Here is a 26,811-nt window from a genome sequence, read left to right as displayed (position 1 = left end):
ATTTACCTATTTTGTCTTTTGTATTTCCAAATGTATTATTGAATATTGCCTAAATCCACTAAAATCTTGATGGGATTTTGATAAGAATTACACTACATGTGTGCATCAATTTTGAGAGAATTGACACTGTCACTATTTGGAGTTTCCCAAACTATGAATGCGGTGTGCGAGAGTGCTAAGTCACTTCAGTCATGTCTGACTCTTTTTTTTCTTTTTTTTTTTATTCTTCCAATTTTATTTTATTTTTAAACTTTACATAATTGTACTAGTTTTGCCAAATATCAAAATGAATCCGCCACAGGTATACATGTGTTCCCCATCCCGAACCCTCCTCCCTCCTCCCTCCCCATACCATCCCTCTGGGCCGTCCCAGTGCACCAGCCCCAAGCATCCAGCATCATGCATCGAACCTGGACTGGCAACTCGTTTCCTACATGATATTTTACATGTTTCATTGCCATTCTCCCAAATCTTCCCACCCTCTCCCTCTCCCACAGAGTCCATAAGACTGTTCTATACATCAGTGTCTCTTTTGCTGTCTCGTACACCGGGTTATTGTTACCATCTTTCTAAATTCCATATATGTGCGTTAGTATATTGTATTTATGTTTTTCCTTCTGGCTTACTTCACTCTGTATAATAGGCTCCAGTTTCATCCACCTCATTAGAACTGATTCAAATGTATTCTTTTTAATGGCTGAGTAATACTCCATTGTGTATATGTACCACAGCTTTCTTATCCATTCATCTGCTGATGGACATCTAGGTTGCTTCCATGTCTTGGCTATTATAAACAGTGCTGCGATGAACATTGGGGTACACGTGTCTCTTTCCCTTCTGGTTTCCTCAGTGTGTATGCCCAGCAGTGGGGTTGCTGGATCATAAGGCAGTTCTATTTCCAGTTTTTTAAGGAATCTCCACACTGTTCTCCATAGTGGCTGTACTAGTTTGCATTCCCACCAACAGTGTAAGAGGGTTCCCTTTTCTCCACACCCTCTCCAGCATTTATTATTTGTAGACTTTTGGATCGCAGCCATTCTGACTGGTGTGAAATGGTACCTCATAGTGGTTTTGATTTGCATTTCTCTGATAATGAGTGATGTTGAGCATCTTTTCATGTGTTTGTTAGCCATCTGTATGTCTTTTTTGGAGAAATGTCTATTTAGTTCTTTGGCCCATTTTTTGATTGGGTCGTTTATTTTTCTGGAGTTGAGCTGTAGGAGTTGCTTGTATATTTTTGAGATTAGTTGTTTGTCGGTTGCTTCATTTGCTATTATTTTCTCCCATTCTGAAGGCTGTCTTTTCACCTTGCTAATAGTTTCCTTTGATGTGCAGAAGCTTTTAAGTTTAATTAGGTCCCATTTGTTTATTTTTGCTTTTATTTCCAATATTCTGGGAGGTGGGTCATGTCTGACTCTTTGCTACCCTATGGACTATAGCCCACCGGGCTCCTCTATCCATGGGATTCTCCAGGCAAGAATACTGAAGTGGGCTGACATTTCCCTCTCCAGTATTGCTGAATAATATGTCGCTGTTTACACATATCACATTTTGTTTATTCATTCATTTGTTGATGGACATTTGTGTTGTTTCAACTTCTTGACTGTCACGGTTGTTTTTTATTATGGTGTAACAGTTCTTTAAATATTTTAGAGAAGTCTCTTATGAGGTATATGATTTGCAAATATTTTCTCCCACTCTGTGAATTGCCTTTTCACTATCTTTATTGTATTCTTTTAATTTTAATGATGTCCAGTTGCTTGTGCTTTTAGTGTTATATCTAAGAAACCATTGCCCGATTCAAGGCTAGAGTTTTATAGTTTTAGCTCTTACGTTAGGCCTTCCCTGGTGGCTCAGTCAGTAAAGAGTCTGCCTGCAATGCGGGAGATCTAAGTTCATTCCCTGGGTCACCTTTGATCCCTTTGAGTTAATTTTTTCATATGAAATGAAGAGGCCAACTTCATTCTTTTGCACATGGATATACAGTTGTCCCAGCACCATTTATTGAGGAAATTTTTGCCCATTGAAATTTCATGGTATGCGTGTCAAAAATCAATTGGTCATAAATGTGAGAATTTATTTTTGGACTCTAAACTCTATTCTATTGTTCTATAAGTATATATGTACATATGTGTGTGTGTGTGTGTGTGTGTGTGTGTGTGTATCTTCCAATCCATGAACATGGGATGTGTTTCCATAAATTTAGGGTTAGGTCCCATTCTTTTAGGTCTTCTTTAATTTCCTTCAACCATGTTTAGTATGGTACAGATGATAAGTTTTATATTTATTTCTCTAAATTCAGTCCTAAGTATTTTATTATCTTTGATGCTATTGTAAATGAAGCTAAATTATTAATTTTAATTTTAGCTTGCCTATTGCTCCTATGTGGAAATGAAAATGTTTGTATTTTGTATCTTGCAACCTTGCTTTTTTTAACGTTTTATTTCATATTGGAATACAGTTGATTAACAATGTTGTGATAGCTTCAGGTGTACAGCAAAGTGATTCAGTTATACATATACATGTATCTATTTTTTTCAAATTCTTTTCCCATTTAGATTGTTATATAATATTGAACAAATAAACTTACTAGTTTTAATTTGGTTTCCATGGATTCCTTAGGATTTTCTCGATATGGATCATGTCATCTGTGATTATTTCCTTTCCATTCAGGAGGCCTTTTATTTTCTTGCCTAATTGTTCCAAATAGAACCTCCAATAAAATGTTGAATGGAGATGGCAGTGGTTGACATCCTTGAATTTTTCCTAATCTCAGGGGGAAAGCTTTTACTGTTTCACCATTAAGTATGGTATTAGCTGTGGGTTTTTCATAGATGCTGCTTACTAGATTGAAGACATTCCTTTGTATTTGTAGTTCGTTGAGCGTTTTATGATGAAGAGATGCTGCATTTTGCCAAGTGCATTTTCTGTATCTATTGAGATAAACGTGGTTTTTTGTCCTTTATTGAAGTATAATTCTATTAAATTACATTAATTAGTTTTTGGATGTTAAGCCACCTCTGCACTCCTGGAATAAATCTCAATTGGTCATGGTATATAATCCTTTTTAGATATTTCTTGATTCAGTTTGCTAGTTGTGGCAGTCTCACCTGTTTTTTTTTTTTTTTTTTTAATTTTTCTTGTAGATGTTCTTTATCAAGTCAAGGAAGTTCCCCTCTATTCTTGGCTTTCTGAGAGTTTTTTTTGTTTTTTTTTTAAATCATGGATGGGTGTTGGATTTTGTCAAATACTCTCTTGCATCAATTTTCATGGTCATACCATTTTTCTTGTGTAGCCTGTCGATACTTTGGATTTTCAGTGTAGCTTGTTGTATTTTCATCTTCATTCCATTCTGTAGGTCAGAAGTTCTGGTAGACTTGACAGGGTTTTCTGTTCAAGATGTAAGCTGGGCTGGGCTGTTACCTAGAAGTCCTGTGGATTAATCTGCTTCCAAGCTCATCCAGATATTTTTCAGAATTCAGTTCCTTGGGGGTATATGTTTGAAGTCCCCATTTCTTGGCTGGTTGTCAGCCAGGTGTCACCCTGTGCTCCTAGATGCCACCAGCAGTTCCTTCTAACATGGCCCCCTCCATCTTCAAAGCCAGTTACCTGGCACCCTGGCCTATCAAATCTTTCTCATACTTCAAATATCTCTGACTTCCTCTTCTGCTTACTTGCCAGAGAGAACTCTCTGCTATTAAAAGCTTCATGTGGTTAGATTAGGCTCATCCAGATAATCTCCATTTTGCCACATGTATGCTTAGTTGCTCAACCTTGTCTGACTCTTTGCAACCCCATGGACTGCAGCCACTAGGCTCCTCTGTCCATGGGGCTTCTCCAGGGAAGAATACTGGAGTGGGTTTCCATGCCCTCCTCCAGGGGATCTTCCCAACCCAGGAATTGAATCCAGGTCTTCTGAACTGCAGGCGGATTCTTTACCATCTGAGTCACCAGGGAAGCCCATATAATGGAGTATAATCACTGGAGTAATTTCTCATCAAATTGATAGTTCCACCCACACTCAGGATAGGGGATTATATAAGAGAAGGATCATTAGGGATCATATTTAGAATTTTGTCTACCACAGAAATACAGTTTAAAAGTGAATTCATTTAAAGAAAAATGTTGGGTAAATGATATGGCCACAGTTGCGAGGTGTGTATGAAAATAGCCTGGGACCTAGATAAACAAGTAGTTCATTTTCAGATTTCTTCTATATTCTATGATTCTTTAGTTAGGAAGTTTTGGAATATTCTACTCCTCTGTCCACTGTGAGGTAAAATGTATGAATATCAGAGTCCAGTGTGTTCTTCATATATGTCATGGTCATGAATGACAAGAAAGACTGAGGAACTATTTCCAGTTAAAGGATACTAAAGAGATATGATGCTTAAATTGAAGTATTCCTCCCTGTTTGAGTCCTGTCAGATCAGTTCAGTTCAGTTGCCCAGTTGTGTCCGACTCTTTGCGACTCCATGGACTGCAGCACACGAGGCTTCCCTGTCCATCACCAACTCCCAGAGTTTGCCCAAGTTCACCATTGAATTGGTGATGCCATCCAGCCATCTCATCCTCTGTCGTCCCCTTCTCCTCCCACCTTCAATCTTTCCCAGCATCAGGGTCTTTTCTAATGAGTCAGTTCTTCGCATCAGGTGGCCAAAGGATTGGAACTTGAGCTTCAGCATCAGTCCTTCCAATGAATGTTCAGGACTGATTTCCTTTAGGATTGACTGATTTGATCTCCTTGCAGTCCAAGAGACTCTCAAGAGTCTTCTCAACAGTTCAAAAGCATCAATTTTTCAGCATTCAGCTTTCTTTATAGTCCAACTCTCACATCCAAATTTGCTGGCATATTGAGTGCAGCATTTTCACAGCATCATATTTTAGGATTTGAACTAGCTCAACTGGAATTCCATCACAGCCACTAGCTTTTTTCATAGTGATGCCTTCAAAGGCCCATTTGACTTCGCATTCCATGAAGTCAGGCTCTAGGTGAGTGGTCACACCATCGTGGTTATCTGGGTCATGAAGATCTTTTTTGTATGGTTCTTCTGTGTATTCTTGCCACCTCTTCTTAATACCTTCTGCTTCTGTTAGGTCCCTGCCATTTCTGTCCTTTATTGAGCCCATCTTTGGATGGAATGTTCCCTTGGTATCTCTAATTTTCTTGAAGAGATCTCTAGTCTTTCCCATTCTATGTTTTCCTCCATTTCTTTGCATTGATCAGTGAGGAAGTCTTTCTTATCTTTCCTTGCTATTCTTTGGAACTCTGCATTTAAATGGGTATATCTTTCCCTTTCTCCTTTGCCTTTAGCTTCTCTTCTTTTCTTAGCTATTTGTAACGCCTCATCAGACAACCATTTTGCCTTTTTGCATTTCTTTTTCTTGGGGATGATCTTGTTCATGGCCTCCTGTACAATGTCATGAACCTCCATCCATAGTTCTTCAGGCACTCTGTGTATCAGATCTAATCCCTTGACTCTATTTGTCACTTCCACTGTATAATTGTAAGGGATTTGATTTAGGTCATACCTAAATGGTCTAGTGGTTTTCCCCATTTTCTTTAATTAAGTCTGAATTTGGCAATAAGGAATTCATGACCTAAGCCATAGTCAGCTCCAAATCTTGTTTTATCTGACTGTATACAGCTTCTCCATCTTTCGCTACAAAGAATATAATCAATCTGATTTGAATAAATGTGATCTGCTTTGTACAGTCAGACCAGGAACAGACTGTGGCTCAGATGAGGAATACCTTATTGCCAAATTCAGACTGAAATTGAAGAAAGTGGAGAAAACCACTAGACCATTCAGGTATGACCTAAATCAAATTCCTTATGACTATATAGTAGAAGTGAGAAATAGATTTAAGGGACTAGATCTGATAGACAGAGTGCCTGATGAACTATGGACGGAGGTTCCTGACATTGTACAGGAGACAGAGATCAAGACCATCCCCATGGAAAAGAAATGCAAAAAAGCAAAATGGCTGTCTGAGGAGGCCTTACAAATAGCTGTGAAAAGAAGAGAAGGGAAAACCAAAGGAGAAAAGGAAAAAGATAAGCATCTGAATGCAGAGTTCCAAAGAATAGCAAGGAGAGATAAGAAAGCCTTCCTCAGGGAACAATGCAAAGAAATAGAGGAAAACAACAGAATGGGAAAGACTAGAGATCTCTTCAAGAAAATTAGAGATACCAAGGGAACATTTCATGCAAAGATGGGCTCAATAAAGGACAGAAATGGTATGGACCTAACAGAAGCAGAAGATATTAAGAAGAGATGGAAGGAATACATAGGAGAACTGTATAAAAAAGATCTTCACTACTCAGATAATCACGATGGTGTGATCAGTCACCTAGAGCCAGACATCCTGGAAGGTGAAGACAAGTGGGCCTTAGAAAGCATCACTATGAACAAAGCTAGTGGAAGTGATGGAATTCCAGTTGAGCTATTTCAAATCCTGAAAGATGAGGCTGTGAAAGTGGTGCATCAATATGCCAGCAAATTTGGAAAACTCAGCAGTGGCCACAGGACTGGAAAAGGTCAGTTTTCATTCCAATCCCAAAGAAAGGCAATGCCAAAGAATGCTCAAACTACCGCACAATTGCACTCATCTCACATGCTAGTAAAGTAATGCTCAAAATTCTCCAAAACAGGCTTCAGCAATACATGAACTGTGAACTTCCAGATGTTCAAGCTGGTTTTAGAAAAAGTAAAGGAACCAGAGATCAAATTACCAACATCCGCTGGATCATCAAAAAAGCAAGAGAGTTCCAGAAAAACATCTATTTCTGCTTTATTGACTATGCCAAAGCCTTTGACTGTGTGGATCACAATAAACTGTGGAAAATTCTGAAAGAGATGGGAATACCAGACCACCTGGCCTCCCTCTTGAGAAACCTGTATGCAGGTCAGGAAGCAACAGTTAGAACTGGACATGGAACAACAGACTGGTTCCAAATAGGAAAAGGAGTCACCCTGCTTATATAACTTATATGCAGAGTACATCATGAGAAACGCTGGGCAGGAGGAAGCATAAGCTGGAATCAAAATTGCTGGGAGAAATATCAATAACCTCAGATATGCAGATGACACCACCCTTATGGCAGAAACTGAAGAAGAACTAAAGAGCCTCTTGATGAAAGTGAAAGAGGAGAGTGAAAAAGTTGGCTTAAAGCTCAACATTCAGAAAACTAAGATCATGGCATCCAGTCCCATCACTTCATGGCAAATAGATGGGGAAATAGTGGAAACAGTGTCAGACTTTACTTTTCTGGGCTCTAGAATCACTGCAGATGGTGATTGCAACCATGAAATTAAATGGCACTTGCTCCTTGGAAGGAAAGTTATGACTAACCTAGACAGCATACTAAAAAGCAGAGACATCACCTTGTCAACAAAAGTCCATCTAGTCAAGGCTACGGTTTTTCCAATGGTCGGGTATGGATGTGAGAGTTGGACTATAAAGAAAGCTGAGCACCAAAGAATTGATGCTTTTGAACTGTGGTGTTGGAGAAGACTCTTGAGAGTCCTTGGACTGCAAGGTGATCCAACCAGTCCATCCTAAAGGAGATCAGTCCTGGGTGTTCGTTAGAAGGACTGATGTTGAAGCTGAAACTTCAATCCTTTGCCCACCTGATGGGAAGAGCTAACTCATTTGAAAAGACCCTGATGCTGGGAAAGATTGAAGGCAGGAGGAGAAGGGGACGACAGAGGATGAGATGGCTGGATGGCATCACCGACTCAATGGACATGGTTTTGTGTGGACTCTGGGAGTTGGTGATGGACAGGGAGGCCTGGCATGCTGCGGTTCATTTGGTCACAAGGAATCGGACACAACTGAGCAACTGAACTGAACTGATCTGATGTATAAATTTATATTATAAATTGAGTCCTATAGCAGAAAAATTTTGGTTTTATTTTTTTGTTTGTTTTAAAGGATGATATTGGCATAATTGATGAAATTTGAAAGAAGGTTTTTGATTACATGATAATGTTATATCAATATTAATTTCCTGATTTTAATAATTTTACAGTGGCTACATAAGAGAATTACCCTTCTTTTGTTTAGAAAATAAACACTGAATTACTTAAGGATAAAGGGGCATGATGCCTGCAACTTACTCTCAAATGGTTCGGAAAAAAATAATTGTGTATGTGAGTATAAATATCCATTAAAAGAGAAAAGAATGAAGCAAATGTTAGAAAATGTTAACATTTGAGGAATCTGAGTGAAAAGTATATGAAAATTCTTTATACTATGCTTCTACACTTTGTATTAGTAGAACTTGAGATGAGAATCACAACCCTGGCTGACACCTTTTCAGCCCAGAGAGACCCTGAGCAGAAGATCCAGGTGTACCATGCCTGGACTTCAGACTCACGCATGGGAACATGTGTCTGTGTGTGTGTTTAATTCAATCAACAGGAGGTTTCCCAGGTGGCTCAGTGGTAGAGAATCCATCTGCCAGTGCCAGAGACACAGGAGATGTGGGTTTGATCCCTGGGTCAGGAAGATCCCCTGGAGAAGCGAATGGCAACCCACTCCAGTATTCTTGCTGGAGGATCCGATGGACAGAGGAGCCTGGCAGCTTACAGTCCATGGGAGTTGCAAAGAGCTGGACATGACTGAGCATGCACACATGTGTAACAAGCATTTGAAATGGAAGAAGGGGTAGACTCAAGAGACAGTATAGATAGGAAATCACCACAATTTGGTGCCTGAACACATGAGGTCAGAGAGAGTAGTTGGAGAGGATCCTGAAGGTAGGAGCTTGGGAATGGGGATTAACTGACAGAAAGAGGCAAATTGAGATGGAGAGCTGGTTGGTGAAAAAATAACCTCTTGGCATGTTAAGTTTGAGTAACTAGGCGACATGAGTGGAAAGGAACTATCCAGTAGAAAGGAGTTAGTTAAGACTGACACCAAATAGGTCAAGGCTGGAGCCAGAGATGTGGGAGTCATCACAATGATTCTGGATACATCTCATGTGAAGGGAAGAAAGGCTGAAAACAGAGGGGTGTTCCCACGTCCAGCATGGCACACTCAACTGATTATGAGTACTTGCTCTGATATCAGACAGGTATGGGTTTAAAACCCCAGCTTTGCTCACTGCTAGCTGTGGGCCCTCAAACAAGTTCCTTCATGTCTCTGAGCCTCATTTTTTGCAACTATGAAACAGTGATCTGCACCACACCTGCCTTCCTATGAGAGTTAATCTGTTTAGAGCTCTTAGCCCTGTGCTTGGCACATGGTTGGAGCTGGAGAAACCAGACCTACAATTGTTATTGATTGATATTTCCTTTCCTGTGCTTGTCCTCATTAAGTAACCCTTCTCCTCAAAGGCCTGTACAGATCAGTTCAGGTTGCTGTGGCTTGCTGACTAGAAAGAGGCAAAGGTAAACCAGCCTGGTGTCTTCTGCTTATGGGAGCCAGGTCTACAACCTGTCACTGCAGAAGGCGGACTGCTTTTCTCTTCTGGAAATATGGACAAATTAAGAAAAAGGCACAAGGGACTCTAGGAAGTAAGTGTCCGAGCTGATGGAGCAAGGGCAGGCCCCGAAGACTTATCCACAAAGATGTTATGGAAAAGCACAAACGAACCTTTTGGCCAACCCAGTACTTGGCTCACCATGAGTGATTAGTTCTTCAAGAGTCTTCCCTAAGCCATCTGGAGAAAGGGCTATTTGGAGGAAAAGGATAGTCTGATCGAATGTGAAGAATGGGCGCAGTGTGCAAGGGGGCAATTTAATGAAAGCTATCTGGTGCCTACTGGTAAAGAGCCCACCTGTCAGTGCAGGACTTGTAAAAGATGTGGGTTCGATCCCTGGGTTGGGAAGATCCCCTGGAGGAGGGCATGGCAACCCACTCCAGTATTCTTGCCTGGAGAACATTCTTCCCTACGGACAGAAGAGCCTGGTGAGCTCCGTGGAGCCAGAGGAGTCCATGGGGTCTCAAAGAGTCAGACATGACTGAAATGATTTAGCATGGAGCATAGATGACCTGATACACTTCTAGGGAGGAAGTGGGTTCTAAGGGAGTGTGGCTCAGAAATGAAGAGATCTGGCTTCATCTACTGGCATTAATTCTCCCTATGGAAGATGTCTGGCTTTGTGACCCCATGGACTGTAGCTCGCCAGGCTCCTCTGTCCATGGGATTTCCCAGACAAGAATGTTGGAGTGGGTTGCCATTTCCTTCTCCAGGGGATCTTCCCAACCCAGGGAGCAAACTCGCATCTCCTGAGTCTCCTGCACTGGCAGGTGGATTCTTTATCAGCTGAGCCACTGGCTTGAAGGCTAGTGGGCATTAGGAAGATGGAGCTCTGGGCATTAGACTTCCAGGTTCATTCCCCCTCCCTGCTGCTGTAACACTGATCAATCTGTAGTCTTCTGCTACTGGATGTTAAAGCAATCAAAGAGATCACAGTGACCTTAAGATTTCCTGATTAATCCCCCTGCCCCAGTCAACATTACTTTCTTTAATTTCTCAGTGCTAGACTCATTTTCTCAGCTCACTTGGCTCTGCTCCACATACCTTTCTCCTGTCACGGGGAGAGGGTTAGGGTGAAGCTGTGAAACTCTGGGCGATTTCTTGGTGGCAGCAGATGGAGAATCCTTGTCCTTGAATGAAGGTGTATGCCCCAAAGTGGAAGGTTTTCAGGTCATGACAAAGAGTGATCAGATAAAAAGCAACATTGGGAAATGATAAATGTGTGTGTGTGTGTGTGAGCACGCACGTGAGCATGTGCATGTATGTGAGAGAGATTGAGAGGTATCAGGATCCTGTAAATAAATGAAGAATCTTGGAAAACTGGTAGGAACAAACTGAAATCATTATTTCATCTTCGGCCAAAGGAGGCACAAAAAGAAACCTGCTGAGCCAAAGATAAGGAGCAGGGATTACCAATTTTCCAGAGGCCCCTCATGCTTTGAGATCCTCAGTGGGAAGGAACTTAAGATACAGAAACTGACAGATCAGCTGCTTACCTGGGCAGCCAGAGTCGATGCACTGTTCAAAGCACGACTTATAATTTTTCGCCTACAATGTTCCTCTTCCTCTCAGCCACACATAGTGTATTGACCCTTTGCTTGAAATCTTCCATTTATTTCCCAGTGTTCTTAGGATGAAGATAAAACTCCTCACCTGGCCTGAAAGGCTCTACTGATCTGGCCCCTGCCTTCCTCTGCAGTCTCATCTCACACCACCCTTTTCCCATGCCCCAAACCCCACCCCAGCCTTACTGGCTTTAGATCTCCGGATCATGAGAGCTCATCCCTGTCTCATTCATTGTATTTCTTGTCTGCATACTGTGCACCCCCTCCAACCCTTCTAGAGTGTTTACACTATGAAGCAAGGACTTTATCTTGTTCACTAGTATCTCATCACCTAGTACAGTGCCTGCCGTGTAATAGGTGGTCAATAAATATTTGCTGAGTGAATAAACAGCAGGGCAGCAACTGGAAAATGGGCAGCTTCAACCCACCCAAATGGCTCCAAGATGCACTTCAGCTCAACCTCATCGCTAGTGTGCTTTTAGATCCTCTGGTGAAATGAGAGGGCTTCCCTGGTGGATCAGTTGGTAAAGAATCTGCATACAATGTGGGGGACCTGGGTTGGAAGATCCCTTGGAGAAAGGAACAGCTACCCACTCCAGTATTCTATCCTGGAGAATTCCATGGGCTATTCCATGGGGTCGCAAATAGTCAGACACAACTGAGTGACTTTCACTCAGGTGAAATGAGATGACCAGAAAATGCTGGTTAGAGACTGGTTTGGCCAAGAGAAATTATAATAGTCAGCATAACTGCAGTTATTGAGGCATTAGCATGTGGTGGGGCATTGCTTTAGGCACTTTACCCATTTACTCTCCACAATAACCTTCGGAGGTATTATTAATATTATTCCCATTTGACGATGAGCAACCTGAGACCCAGGAGAGTCTGTAACTTGATTCAAATGGTGGTGGTTTGACTGAAGTGCATCTGCTGTACTGTGGAAGGGTGAGAATATTTTTATTTCCTCTGTTTTTTTTTAAATGCCCTGGAACTGTTTCCCTTATGCAATCTCATCATCTTGAACCCAGCCCCAGGAAGCAGGTGGGAGAGGTGCCCATGCTGTGTTGGCAAAACCGCAGCAAGTGCTGATCTAGTTAGCATCCCCTTGGGGAAGGAGCCACTTCGGTGATTGACAATGTAAGTTAAAAAGCTGAGATCTTTTCTACTTTCTTGATATTGAAATCTATAAAACCATCAAATCCTAAGCCAGCCTCCCCCAACTAAAAGGGAGTTGCAATCACAAAGCAAATTTAAAACCTCTTCCAATTTTTCTGACATCAAGTGGAGTGCTTCCGTGGAGGTGAGACTGGCATTAACTTGAAGCTCTGCGTGGCTGTAACCTCGGCTATTACAGGGCCAGATTGCTCCCTGCACCTTCACCTGGGATGTGAAACTGACACACAGGGAAGAGGCAACTGACTAGGCAGGCTTTGCAACCACGTGTAGAGAGAACAAAAAGTAAAGCAAGAGACAGAAAAAAGGAGAGTGACCTTCGTTGTTAGGATGTTAGCCCGATCATGGGCATGATAGAAATGTTTCTTTTTTTCTTTATCCCACCTTTTGGACCCACTTTAACAAAAGACAACTGTTTAAAACACAATTTGAAATCAGTTTGCCCCTCCCTGCTCAGATCCTGAGTCACATTTGTGGGCTATATGTAGGGCTTTACCTACATACTTTATCCGAACCCTAGAACTAGAGAAGGGACCTAACAGACCATTTGGTTTAACTCGTTGACTTTATGTGGGCTTCCCAGGTGGCGCATGGTGAAGAGCCTGCCTGCCAGTGCAGGAGACACAGGAAACTTGGGTTCGATCCCTGGGTCGGGAAGATCCCCTAGAGAAGGAAATGACAACCCACTACAGTATTCTTGTCTGGAGAATCCCATGGACAGAGGAGCCTGGCGGGGTATAGTCCAGCCTGGCGGGTTATAGAGTCGAACGTGACTTAGCTGCTAAGCAACAATAATTGACTTTAGAGATGGGGAGACGGAGGCCAAGAGAAGGATGGCTTGCTTTTATTTTCACCAAATAGTGTGTGTGTTAGATGATCCTTGGGATTTGTTAAGGGGAGAGAGGGAACGACCTGCATTGTGAAGGGGAAGGGGTGAAGAAAAATGTTAGAATCAATAAGAGTGTTTGATAAAGAGCTAGTCATGTGTCACATAAATGTATACACATTGCGAACAACACCCCTTTCTGTGGCAGAAACAGAAGGGATGTTCTCAACAGAGGAAGGGTCTCAGCCAAGGAAGCTAAATGGGGGTCATTCATCCCTCCAGCCCCTTTCTGCCATCACAGAGATTGATCCAGTCCACCGCCTTGGCTTTCTGTGGGCTCACAACATTTTGCTCGGCAGTGACTTCCAAACACTGCCTCACTCTTGGCTGGTGGCATTTACCTTGTGTGGGAGGGATAATGCCTTTTCCTTTCATCCTTGAATCCATTAGTTTTCTTTGAAGCATGGTGCAGAGTTTTCTGTTTCCAAATTACATGGCAAAAACAGAAATACTGCCAGTTTTCAGTACAGCCTTGTGTAGGCGGTTTGGGGCAACCTGTCCCTCAGGCAGTGTGTATACAGAGTGTGCTCATTTCAGAAGTTGATAGTAAATCCTGTAAAGAGGGAGGCAGAAAGTACCAGGTCTTCTTCCTTTTCTACTTTAAAGGGAGATAGACTTGAAGTGGGGTGGATCTAGAAACCCTGGAGAAAGCCAGCCCAAGAGCAGTAGTAGACCCTGCCTGGGGAGTCGGTAGTAGACCCTGCCTGGGATAGCTTTTCTTTGATTTGCTGTCAGACCTTGGGTAAGTCACTTCCCCTCTTTGTGTCTCTGTATTTTTTTTTTCTGCCTCTTCTGCCATCTTCCCTGGCGGCTCAGATGGTAAAGAATCTGCCTGCAATGCAGGAGACCTGGGTTTGATACCTGGGGTGTGAAGATCCTCTGGAGAAGGGAATGGCTACCCACTCCAGTATTCTTACCTGGAGAATTCCATGGACGGAGGAGCCTGGCGGGCTACAGTCCATGGGGTTGCAAAGAGTCAGACACAACTGAGCAGCTAACACTTTGACTAACACTTTCTGCCTCACAGGATACCTGAAAGGAATAAATGTGGAGAAAACAGACACACATATGCTTTGGACAGTCAAAATTCAATATAAGTGCAACTCTTATTGTTTTGTTTTACACCTTTTCTTGCCTTTGTTGGTTGGACCCCTTGGGGTATGGCCTTGAACTTGAATTGGTATAGAACATCTAGCATAGATCCAAGGTCTCTGGAACTACAGAGGGGAGAGGGTGGAGGGATCAGTAAGGATGGAAACAGAGCCCCCATGAATCATAGCCCCACCACTTCCTTGACCTCTCTATCTATGTCTCTGAGCTCAGTTCCTCATCTATAAAGTGGAGACTCTCTGAGCCTCAGTTTCCTCATCTATAAAGTGGAGTTGCTCTGAGGATTTAAGTGAGTCAATGAATGGAAAGTGCTTATGCCGGCAGCACTGGCATGAAGTAGGTGTTTGATAGTAATGACTGTGATTGCTGTTATTTGCTTCTATGTCTTGAGGAGAACTGTGATGTCTTAATGCCAGTGTATGGCTGGTCCTTGGTAAAAGAAAATATAGATTCTTAGGTCTCACGCTGAAGAAATTCTGATTCTGTAGGTTTGGAAGGGAGCAGAAGTATATGTATTTAACAAGGACTCCAAGGGACTCTGATGTGGCACCAGATTTGGGAACCATTAGTCTGAAACAGTGTTTTTCAAGCTGCCAATTATTACCTACAGTTAAGGATATCAATTTAGTGAGTAGTGATCAGGATTAAAAAAAGGAGGGGGGGATGAACTGGGAAATAATAATGCACAATACACACAATAAGGGTAAGGATTGCTTCATGATATGTTTATTGTCTATCTACATATATATATATATATATATATATATATATATATATGTTTAGTAATGTGTGCTATATGAATGACAAACATATTTCTTACTGTAGATCATGACCCAAAATGTTGGAGTGTACTAATGGGTGCTATGTTCCATTTAGAAACACTGGTATCCAGAGAAATCACCTGTCAGGTCCCAGCCCAGACAATAAATGGCCAACAAGAGAATGGAGTAGGATCCATTTCTCCTCTTCACGTCTCTGCCATGCTGTGCTTGGGTTGACAGAGTTGGTTGTTTTCTGATTAGAATGAGTTCTGATACCTTGTAATGGCCCTGGCCTGAGATGTAAGGGCAAGGCAGGATATTGCTACAGGTATCAGGCTAATTGCTTTGACCCCCATTAGACAGAAAATGCATCTGGGTGAATGACAGTGTTTAGTTGCTCTTGATTAGCGAATGCTTTGTAAATACAATTTGCTCCTCTCCTTCTCTCAGACTTTGATACTTATTTTACCACTTGAAACTCTTTTGTTGCCTTTGTGAAATCAAAAAATAAGCTTAAAACTGTGTTTAAATTCACATCAGCCAAGGTCAGTGTCTTCTTACTCCCTACTTGGTATGTGAAGGGCATTAGCACTCCTAAACCTTTCCCTACACGCGCCATCTAAAGGGAGCCGAAACACCTGGACTCCAGCCCACTGTGGTCCTGGGAATAGCTTCCTTTGGCAGTGAGGCTTTCTCAGAGCAGCTTCTGTTAACTGCAGGCCTTGCTGGATTCCCCTGCCCTACTACTTCAGAACTCCCTATCTGCTTTATATTTTCTCTGTGCTACTTATCAAAACCTATCATGTTATATTGTAAAGAATAAACAATGTACAAAAATAATCACGTATATCCAGATATTGTTTTCTAGAAAGACTGGAAATCAAATTTTATGTAAAGTCTTCCACTTTTTTAATGTTGCCAGGTCTTCCTATTTTTTTCTAGAAAGCTTGGAAACTGAATATTTCTATAAAATCTTCTGATTTTTAAGTGTTGCTTACCAGATCAAAACAATTTTAAACAGTATTTGGGCCCAAGAAAATACGTTCCTGGCCCAAATTTGGTTTGTGGATCACCAGTTCGTGGAACACAGGGTCTATGAGAGGCTTTGTCATGGGACATCGACTAGTGAGGAAGGAAGTACAGCCTCAGAGAGGCTGGTCACCTTCCCTGTGGTCACACAGCTAGATAGGATCAGAGCGGGATCTTGAACCCACCTTTCTTGCTTCTTAGTGCTCTCTCTCATTCACCCCGTGCCTGCTGGACTGCCCCACTTCTGCTGAGGATTGAGCCACGCTGGCCTTTGTGGAGGACAACGTTTTGTTCAGTCCCAAGTGTCCTCCTCACAGGGGATATAACACAGTCATCACCACCCATCTGATAAGCACCAGGCACTTCTCGGCACAGAGTGTGTGAATTTACCTGCCTTCCCAATCTCAACCGTGGATATGGCCTCTTGTCACTCTTTATTGCTTTCGCTCCAGTGATAGGATCAAGACAAGGTCTTTATAGGAATGTTATTAGCATTACTCCCAGCCAGCGGTACCTTCCAGTAGAATCAGTGTGTTCTAGGATAAAGAATCTGGGGCTTCGAGTCCAGAGGGCTGGGCTGAATTCTGAGATGTGTGACCTGAGACAGCTTACTTAGCCTCCCTGGCCTTCAACTTACTTTACTGTGAATATTAAGAAAAGTAAAATCTTGTGTCTCCTTTGAAGCAAAAGTGAGACAATATGTATAGGACCTACTGGAAAAGACAATGTTTTACAGCTGTGAGGTGAGATTATCATTATGAAATCAGCAAAATAATTACTGAGCACCTACTAAGGGGAAGCTAAGAGACCATTTATTCAGGGCATGCCAAGAAACTCAAGACCTAGCTGCCTCTGTGAGCTCTAGTCTAACTGAGAAAAAGGGACATATGTGAGTTGAAGGAGAGCCAGCACTACAAAGCCAGAGATGACCAGGATGAATGAAATGTACAGGCTGTATAATAAGATTGTGGTGGAAAGAGCTGATCACTGAAGGATTCCTGGAGGGAATTGCATTTGAGCTGTGTTTGGGAAAAAAAATAGTAGGATTGTGGTGAAAGAGGAAAGAAGGACATTCTAGAAGGGGACAACAGCACAGTTATCTATGTTGGAGACCTAATCTCCATAGAGTGGAGGGTTCAAGTAGTGACTGGCAGATAATCACTTCTTCACTTGGCTGGAATACAGAAGAGACAATCAAGAAAAGTATGATTCTCATGAAATCAAAATAGAGTCCAGGTGGGGCAGTGGACATGGTTGATTACGTTACAGAAGGGGCTGATACTGTACAATGGTCATAATAATAGTTCCCACTTTAAGGGACTGTTCTGAGCATTGAAGGAGGTCATGTTTTGGAAACAGTACAGAACCTTATACAAATAAATGGTAAAGAATCTGCCTGCAGTGTGAGAGACCCGGGTTCAATCCCTGGGGTAAGAAGATCCCCTGGAGAAGGGAATGGCAAGCCACTCCATTATTCTTGCCTGGAGAATCCCATGGACAGAGGAGCCTGGAGAGCTATAGTCCATGGGGTCACAAAGACTCAGACATGACTGAGTGACTAACACATATTATACATGATTAGGACTAAAGTAATGTTAGTTGTCATTATCGTCGTAATCATTTTTCATCTTACATTGATGTCAGGGGTTAATAACATGGCCTTTGAATTCTGCCTGATATTAGTTGCATCACCTTGGGCAAGTCATATCACCTCCCTGTTTCTCAGTTTCCTGGTCTTTAAAATGGGAGTAATACTAGTGCCAACTGAAAAGGCTATTGTGAGCTTGAATGAATTAATCCAAGTAAAGTGCTTATCCCCATGCCTGGCACAAGGAAAGCACTCAGTAGATGTTAGCTACTACAATGATGATGGCTAGGTAATGCAATATGATTGCATAAAAAAAATTGGGGAAATGGAGAAACAAACAAAATCACCTGGAATCCTACTACTAAGATACAACTGCTTGTTATTATTGTGAGATCTGGTTCTTAAATCTGAAATGTCTTTTACTGAGAAAATTAAACCTTCTGAAAATGATGTCAATTTGGGATGCACTAGTCATTTCGTTTGGATAAGGCAATGGCACCCCACTCCAGTACTCTTGCCTGGAAAATCCCATGGACGGAGGAGCCTGGTAGGCTGCAGTCCATGGGGTGGCTAAGAGTTGGACACGACTGAGCGACTTCACTTTCACTTTTCACTTTCATGCATTGGAGGAGGAAATGGCAACCCACTCCAGTGTTCTTACCTGGAGAATCCCAGGGACGGGGGAGCCTGGTGGGCTGCCGTCTATGGGGTCACACAGAGTCGGACACGACTGAAGCGACTTAGCAGCAGCAGCAGCAGCAGCAGCAGCAGCACTCATTTCGTTAAATATTTACTGAGCACCTACCATCTGCTACTGATATTCCAGAGGTTGAGAGTTAGCCAAAAACAGGACATACAGGATCCCTGCTTATACTTATAGCCCATTAGATGAGGATAGGAAACAAAACTAAATAAGTCAAATAAAAATATAAGATAAGCAGTGAGTTTTGCCCACCCAGGTCTTGGATAACAATAAGCAAGAGGGGACAGCCTCAGTAGTTCCTGTCCAGCTGTCCTTACCACTCTGTAGACCACAGAGAGAGGCTCATTGATCCAGGGAAGACATGGCCATCTTATAGGAGAAAGATGTAATCTTTTAAAGCTGAAAGGGCCCTGGTTACTGTGATTCTGCCACTGGGTATCTGTTCATCCATCCTTGTCTTAAAATAACAGTCTTACCAGGCTACTCCATGTCCTGCAGGACCCTCTCAAGGTCAGAAAGCCTTTTTTGACAGGTTTACTGAAAAATCTGCCTCCTTGCTACCACTAGGTGGCAGTAGTCCTAGTTCTGTCACCTGAGCAACCCAGCTAAGTATGTATATGGGAATGCTTCTGAGATTTGAAAGCATGTGGGTATCCTATATGGGATGTTTCTCTTTTTTAGACCCTGCGTCTCTGGTCCCTTCAAGAGCCACTCTTCTTATGGGATGGTTTCCAGCTCCTTTGTCAAGTTCATAACCATCCTCTGGAGATGTTTCCCTTTGTTAATGATCCTCTTGCAATGTGGGGCATAGATTGGAACCGGAGACTCTGGGAGAGAACAGCAGAGACTGAAGTGTGACAATTATATTCTGGGGTCTAGAAACCATACTTTAATTAATACAACCTAAAATGTGCTCCATTTTTAGCAGCTACATAATTTAGTTACATTAAGCTATGGGTCAACTTGAACTGCTAGATCTTTTCTGAATTGCCTGTTTTTATGTGACCTGCTGCCAAGCCATGCTTCCCTTATTCTGGCCTCACAAAATAGACTTTTAAATTTTTGAGAATATTTTTCTTTATCTTATAATTTTCACCTTATTTCTTCTTTTAATTTTAGCCCTGTACTCCAGCCATTCTGAGCTCATTTTGAATCTCAGTTTTGTTCTTCAACAAATTTGATATCCCCGCCAGTTTTGGGTCATCTTCAGACGTGGTAAGTACGTTTTCTGTGTCATCTAAGTCCGGGATCCCCAACCTCCGGGCCACAGACTGGTACCTCCTGTCAGATCAGCAGCACCATTACATTAGAAATAAAGTGCACAATAAATGTTATGCGCGTGCTTCATCCTGAAACTATTCTGCCCCCCCAACTCCCTAGTCCATGGAAGAATGGTTTTCTGGGAAATCAGTCCCTGGTGCCAAAAAGGTTGGGGATCACTGATCTAAGTTACTAGTAAAAGTGGAAAAGCCCTGTGGCCTTTCTCTGGTGACTTTTCTCCTGCTTGCTACCTATGTTTTGTGTAAAATTTTTTGATCAATTGCCAGTCTAGTTCACCTGTGTTATAACCTGGTTAATATATCACTGTCTTGTCTTAAGTCATTTGTGGGAAAGTTGTAGGATATAATTTCAGATGCACTGCTGAACCTAAGATATGTTGTAGTTACAAAAGTCAGGATGGATGGAATGTGATCCAAGAAGTTTTCTTTTGTTTTGTAAAATGGAAACTATTGTACTTTTTCCAATGATAAAAGTAATATAAGCATGTAAAGGTCAGCAGCATTCAAAAGTATATGAATTAGAAAGTCCTTCTGTAATTCTTTGTGATGACCAACTTCTGGATAACTGTGGTTCGTGGTTTTGTGTATTCATAAACACAAATCTGTGATATAAATCGAATCATGCTACAGAGAATGTTGTGTGACCTACTTTTTTACCTTATAAGCTTTTGGAAATGTCTTTCTTTGTCAGAATATATAGTTTCACTTCATCCTTTTGAACAACACAGTGTTCTTTTCTGCAGATGCATCCTAACTTAACTCATCAATCCCATATTGATGGAGGTTTACATCATTGGCGAATTTTTGCTGTTGTGTAAGCAGTGATGCATGATGAACTTTCTTTGCTGGCTTGAGATGTGGTGTTGGTTGCTGGGTTTTGCCTCCCCTGGATTCCCTGTCCATCTGGGATCTTGTTTTCAATGTTACGAATGTCAAAGGCTGCTTCTACCGAAGACATAAACTAAAGAAGGGTCTGCCAACTCCTTGCTCATCATGTTTTGAGTTTGCAAATCTAAACCTTATCCTTCTTTGAAGGGTAGTTAAAGATGTTTGAACTCTCTGGGGCCTTAGGAGAACCAAGAACCAAGGTACCCCAAGACCAAGTCTGGAATAATAGACAGGTTCTCCCCATCACATACTGCCAGCTCTGCCAAGTGAGGCCAGTTGCCAGGCCCTGTATAGTTTCTTTCCTTCTCATCTTCACACTTTCTCTCTTCCATGGAATCTTCCTCCCTGTACACATGTACCTCCCAGACTAAGTTAGAAACGACCTGCTCTGAACTTCCAGAACATGTTAAGAGTGTGGGCTTGAGAGTCAAACCTGTGTTTGAATATCACAGCTGTACCTTCCCAGTTCTGTGATCTTATATAAGTCACCTATCCTTTCAGGGCCTGATTATCCTCATCTGTAGAATGGAAATAAAACTATATAAGATATTTCAAAACACCTAACCCAATGCCTGGCTGATATAAAGCACTTAATAAATGTTAGCTGCTATTATAGCATCATGGGTGATCATATTACCTATTCCATAGACTTATGACTATTACAGGAGAATGTATGTAAAACTTAACACAGTGCTTCACATACATTGAGTGTTAAATAAATGACAATTATTTATTGTATTTCTATCTCCCTTTGGATACTTAACCTCAATATATTTTGTGTGATTTCTGTTTGTGTTCATGTCTTGATCTCCTTCTCTAATGTATAAGCTCCCTTGTGAGCTGAGTTCTCTCTCTCCCATTCTCTCTTTCTTCTCCTCCCTAGCACCTAGCACCCTACCAACTAGAAAGCATAAAAGACCCAGTGCTGGGGATTAGTGGGGCTCTTTAAAATTTTGATGAATGAATGCTGCTATCACATCTTAAAATCTCTTTATCACTGTATTGTGTTCTTGTTAGTAACCATCTTTCCCATAACTGATCAAGGGGGCCTTACTGATCAAGGGGGCCTTGTCCGTAGGGCTGGACATGGCATACATATTCCAACCACTGAGCCACGAGTCACAGAACTAGCAATCTATGGAATCATAGCTTTGGGAAGGTTTCCAGAAAACAGTGGCCTTGAGTCTGTGTTTATCTGAGCAGAATGTATTTGTATGTTGCTCTCAGGTTTCTGTCTAAATGGAAAGGGACATCAGGCACCAGCTTAGTTTAGGTCACCCTGAAGTTGTTTCTCTCCTTTCACTCATGCCCTCCACATAGCAGCAAGAGCTATATTCAGTTCAGTTCAGTTCAGGTGCTCAGTCGTGTCCGATTCTTTGCAACCCCATGAATCGCAGCACGCCAGGCCTCCCTGTCCATCACCAACTCCTGGAGTTCACTCAGACTCACGTCCATCGAGTCAGTGATGCCATCCAGCCATCTCATCCTCTGTCATCCCCTTCTCCTCCTGCCCCCAATCCCTCCCAGCATCAGAGTCTTTTCCAATGAGTCAACTCTTCGTATGAGATGGCCAAAGTACTGGAGTTTCAGCTTTAGCATCATTCCTTCCAAAGAAATCCCAGGGCTGATCTCCTTCAGAATGGACTGGTTGGATCTCCTTGCAGTCCAAGGGACTCTCAAGAGTCTTCTCCAACACCACAGTTCAAAAGCATCAATTCTTCGGTGAAAAGCTTTCTTCACAGTCCAAATTTCACATCCATACATGACCACTGGAAAAACCATAGCCTTGACTACAGGGACCTTTGTTGGCAAAGTAATGTCTCTGCTTTTCAATATGCTATCTAGGTAGGTCATAACTTTCCTTCCAAGGAGTAAGCGTCTTTTAATTTCATGGCTGCAGTAACCATCTGCAGTGATTTTGGAGTCCCAAAAATAAAGTCTGACACTGTTTCCACTGTTTCCCCATCTATTTCCCATGAAGCGATGGGACCAGATGCCATGGTCTTCATTTTCTGAATGTTGAGCTTTAAGCCAACTTTTTCACTCTCCTCTTTCACCTTCATCAAGAGGCTTTTTAGTTCCTCTTCACTTTCTGCCATAAGGGTGGTGTCATCTGCATATCTGAGGTTATTGATATTAGACAATAGTAAATCAGATCATCTTGGAAGAAAAGCTATGATGAACCTAGACAGCATATTCAAAAGCAAAGATATCACTTTGCCGACAAAGTTCCGTATACTCAAACTATGGTTTTTACAGTAGTCATGTATGGATGTGAGAATTGGACCATAAAGAAGACTGAGCAAAAAAAAAAAAAAGACTGAGCATCAAAGAATTGATACTTTCGAACTGTGGTGCTGGAGGATACTTTTGAGAGTCCATTGGATAGCCAGGAGATCAAACCAGTCAATCCTAAAGGAAATCAACCCTGCATATTCATTGGATAGACTGATGCTGAAGCTGAAGCTCCAATACTTTGGCCACCTGATATAAAGAACTGACTCACTTTCAGTTAGGTGTTTTGAAATATCTTATATAGTTTTATTTCCATTCTACAGGTAAGGATAATCAGGCCCTGAAAAGATCGGTGACTTATTTAAGATCACAGAACTGGGAGGGTACAGCTGTGATATTCAAACACAGGTTTGACTCTCAAGCCCACACTCTTAACAAGTTCTGGAAGTTCAAAGCAGGTGGCTTCTAACTTAGTCTGGGAGGTACATGTGTACAGGGAGGAAGACTCCATGGAAGAGGGAAAAGAGCCTGATGCTGGGAAAGATTGAGGGCAGGAGAAGCAGGGGGCGACAGAGGATGAGATGATTGAATGGCATCATCAACTTAATAGACATGAGTTTGAGCAAACTCCAGGAGATAATGAAGGACAGGGAAGCCTGGCATGCTGCAGTCTATCATGCTGGAAAGAGTTGGAATGACTAAGCAACTGAACAACAAGAAGGAGGGGGAGGAGAGGACTTGGAGACAATGAGTATAAACAGCTGCCCAAGGTTTTACTATAAGGAGCAGGGCAGCAGTGGGGCAGTAGTAGTATCTGCAGGTGGGGTTAGAGTTGAAGAGAAATAAATAATATGAATGATCTAGTCTCAGACCTCAGAATGTAAGTTCCTTGAGGGCAGGGATTTTGTCTCATGTGTCTGTGCCACCTCCCACAGTGCCTAGCACGGAGTTGGAATTCCATAACTGTTGTTGAGACATAGAGAGAGACGTGTGGTTGTTGAAGGGGAGGGAATGAGGAAGGGACACATTAGGAGTTTGGAATTAGCAGATGTAAGCTCTAATATATAGGATGGGTCAACAACAAGGTCCTACTGTATAGCACAGGGAACTATATCCAATATCCTGTAATAAGCCATAATGGAAAAGAAGATGAAAAAGAACATACATATCTATATATAACTGAATCACTTTGCTGTACACCAGAAACTAACACAACATGGTAAATCAACTACATACTTCAATGACAATGAACATTTTAAAATCTTGTTGATTAAGTGAATGATCAAATGTTTGAAAGAATTAATGGAACTAGGGATTTCTCTGGTGATCCGGTGACTAAGACTCTTTGCTCCCAAATGCAGGGATCCAGGTTTGATCCCTGGTCAGGGAACTAGATCCTGCATGCCTGAACTCAGATCCCACATGATGCAATTAAGACCCAATGCAGCCAAACAAATAGTAAACAGAAAAAAATCAATGGAAGTAAATGTTAAAGCATTGAATAAGAAGTAATAGCAGGATAAAGTGGCAGGTGAATTGCATAGAACCTTGGCTTCAGTCCCAGTCATTCCTGCCACACTCCTGGCACACCAAGCTTACCTAAGAGCCAGACAGCCTAGACATGGGTTGGCATGGCACAACTCCCTTTGCTGAGAGGGCATGCTGTATCTCTGCAATCCTCTGCTCCACGAAGCAGACAGGCTTTGGGACTGTAAGAACTGGGTGCAGCCAGATGAGACAGCAAAGCTCAGGAGCGTGCCAGAAGAGAAACCCCTGTGCTTCATCACCATTCTCTGGGCGTGGTCAATCTGTGGCACAGGGCACATTTGAGACATGGGTCGCAGTGCTATCCCAGTCTGCCCCTCCTGGCTGGAGGGTGATTCATAACCTCCTGTTGCTCATGCCAAGGAATAGCTAAACCAGAGTCCAAGGAGAAGCCGATGGCCAAGCAGCCACCAGAAGCCTTGGACCTGGCTCCTCCCAGTTGCCACATTGCATAATCCTCACAGAGTAAGGTGATGGTCAGCGCACTGGGGCTTCCCCCAGGGTTCTTGTGACTCAGCCGTTGCTGGAAAGATGGCATGGCCCAGTATCGGACTAGCACACAGGAGGCGCTTTTGAATGAATGGACCCTTTGGGACTCTGGGAACTAATACAAATGGTGAGGAAAGAGTGCTTCTTTATCCATGCCTTCCCTGTCATCTCACTCAGTGCCCAGACATAGTCCTGTGCAGCGATACAGCCACAGGCAAGAGCATGTCCTGGGCTGGGAAGAAAGGATGTAGTTAGTTGGCAGTACCCCCAGACAGACCTTTTCCATCTCCCCACCTGGCACCTGAAGAGTCCACTATCGTGTCAGGTCTTAGGAGTCCAAAGAGTTATTTCAACCCGCATTGACCTAAAGCTTAATCTGAATCACATCCTGTGTATTTTCTCAAAGTTGTTACTATAATAAAACAACAACAACAACTAATAATAATAATTGCAGCTGACACACATTGAACACCAACTATGGGCCAGCCACTGGACTAAGCACTTTATATATATTATCTGTTGTACTCCTTACGGCACACCTGTTAGGTGAATGCTATTTTTAAAACTTGAACTGTAAATTGATTTACAATGTTGTATTAGTTTCAAGTATAAGGTAAAGTTAATCAGTTATAGAGATATATAATATATAGTCACTCTTTTTTAGATTGTTTCCTCATATAGGTTATTACAGATTATTGAGTATAGTTCCCTGTGCTATACAGGAGGTCCTTATTGGTTATTTAATTTATATACAACAGTGTGTACATGTCAATCCCATCCTCCTAATACTATTATTGTCTCTGTTACACAGAAAAAGTTCAATCTATGAAGGGAAAGAGTTGAAATTCAAGTCCAGGTCTGTCTCACGACAGAATCAGTTCTGCATGGTTCTCTACTATAGCATCAAAGTGCTCTTTCAAAAGTAAATCAGATAAAATAATTCCTTGGCTTGACAGCCTCCAGTGGTTTCCCATCACATGTAGAACCAAAGCCGACTTTCTTCCTGGGCCATCAAGGCCTGGCAGAACCCAGGCTGTACCTTCCTCCCCAGCCTCTGCCTCCTTTCCCCACTCCTGTAAAAAACTGTGCTCCAGGAACTGCATCAGTAGCCGGGCTCTGTGCCAGCAGCCGTGATCTGCTATGGGTATGTTTGGTAGGCTGGCTTGGGTGCCTACCCTTGCTCACAGTGTTACCTCCCTTGGAAAATACCTCCCATGGTTCAAACAACCATCCCAGAAGCCCTGTCGGTATAAGGTGGAAGCTGCCTGTGGTTGTCAGTATGACCACTGTTCCGTGGAGAGTTGCTGGGCTATCTTAGAACACTTGCTCTCTCTTTCTCACTTGTGCTGGAAGATCCTAGAAGGTTGAGAGTATCCCAGATCCTCTCCAGTACCAAGAAGAGTGTGATGCTAAGAGAAAAATCTAAACAGCACTGGACTAGGAAAGGTATGACCTATATCTTACTCCAGCTTTCTCGCTCAGTAGCTTAGGAGGCCTGAGGTGAATCTTTTCACTTTTTTAAGCCTCAATTTCTTTCTTCTTCTTCTTCTTCTTTTTTTTCTGTTGTTTTTTATTTTTTGGCCATGCCATGCAGCTCGTGGGATTGTAGTTCCCTGACCAGGGATTGAACCCTGGGTCACAGCAGTGAAAGCACTGAATTCTAACCACTGGACCCCAGGGAACTCCCTAATGCTCAATTTCTTTATTGGTCAATGAAAGTCATAATATCTGCTCTTGAGGGATTGCTCTGAATATCTAATAGATGACTTATTGGATAGTGTTCTGAAAAGTTGAGTGCTTACTATGTTTCAGATACGGCTCTAAGCTTCTTGCTCCAAATACCCAACCTTAATTTAACCATGAGATAACATCAGACAGGGCTTCGCAGGTGGCGCTGTGCTGTGTTGTGCTTAGTTGCTCCATCGTGTCTGACTCTTTGCAACCCCATGGACTGTAACCCACCAGGCTCCTTTGTCCACGGGGATTTTCCAGGCAAGAATACTGGAGTGGGGCAGGTGGTGCTAGTGGTAAACAACCTGCCTGTCAATGCAAGAGACGCAAGAGACACG

The 26,811-nt window shown here is 42.3% G+C and overlaps 1 long non-coding RNA gene across 1 annotated transcript in view; it reads left to right on the top strand.

Annotated features, from left to right (window-relative positions):
- LOC147340783 (uncharacterized) overlaps positions 1 to 26,811 on the top strand; it is a 78,288-nt gene that overhangs the window by 31,871 nt on the left and 19,606 nt on the right. The window contains exon 2 of the long non-coding RNA XR_015159051.1: positions 19,425 to 19,520. This is a non-coding gene — a long non-coding RNA (uncharacterized LOC147340783). The remainder of the gene's footprint in view (positions 1 to 19,424; positions 19,521 to 26,811) is intronic.

Source organism: Bos grunniens, chromosome X (assembly GCF_055505025.1).
Source record: "Bos grunniens cultivar Pamir isolate PY7600 chromosome X, Bosgru_T2T1.0, whole genome shotgun sequence".
Lineage (NCBI taxonomy): Eukaryota > Metazoa > Chordata > Mammalia > Artiodactyla > Bovidae > Bos > Bos grunniens.
This window is presented reverse-complemented; position numbering and strand designations above follow the sequence as displayed.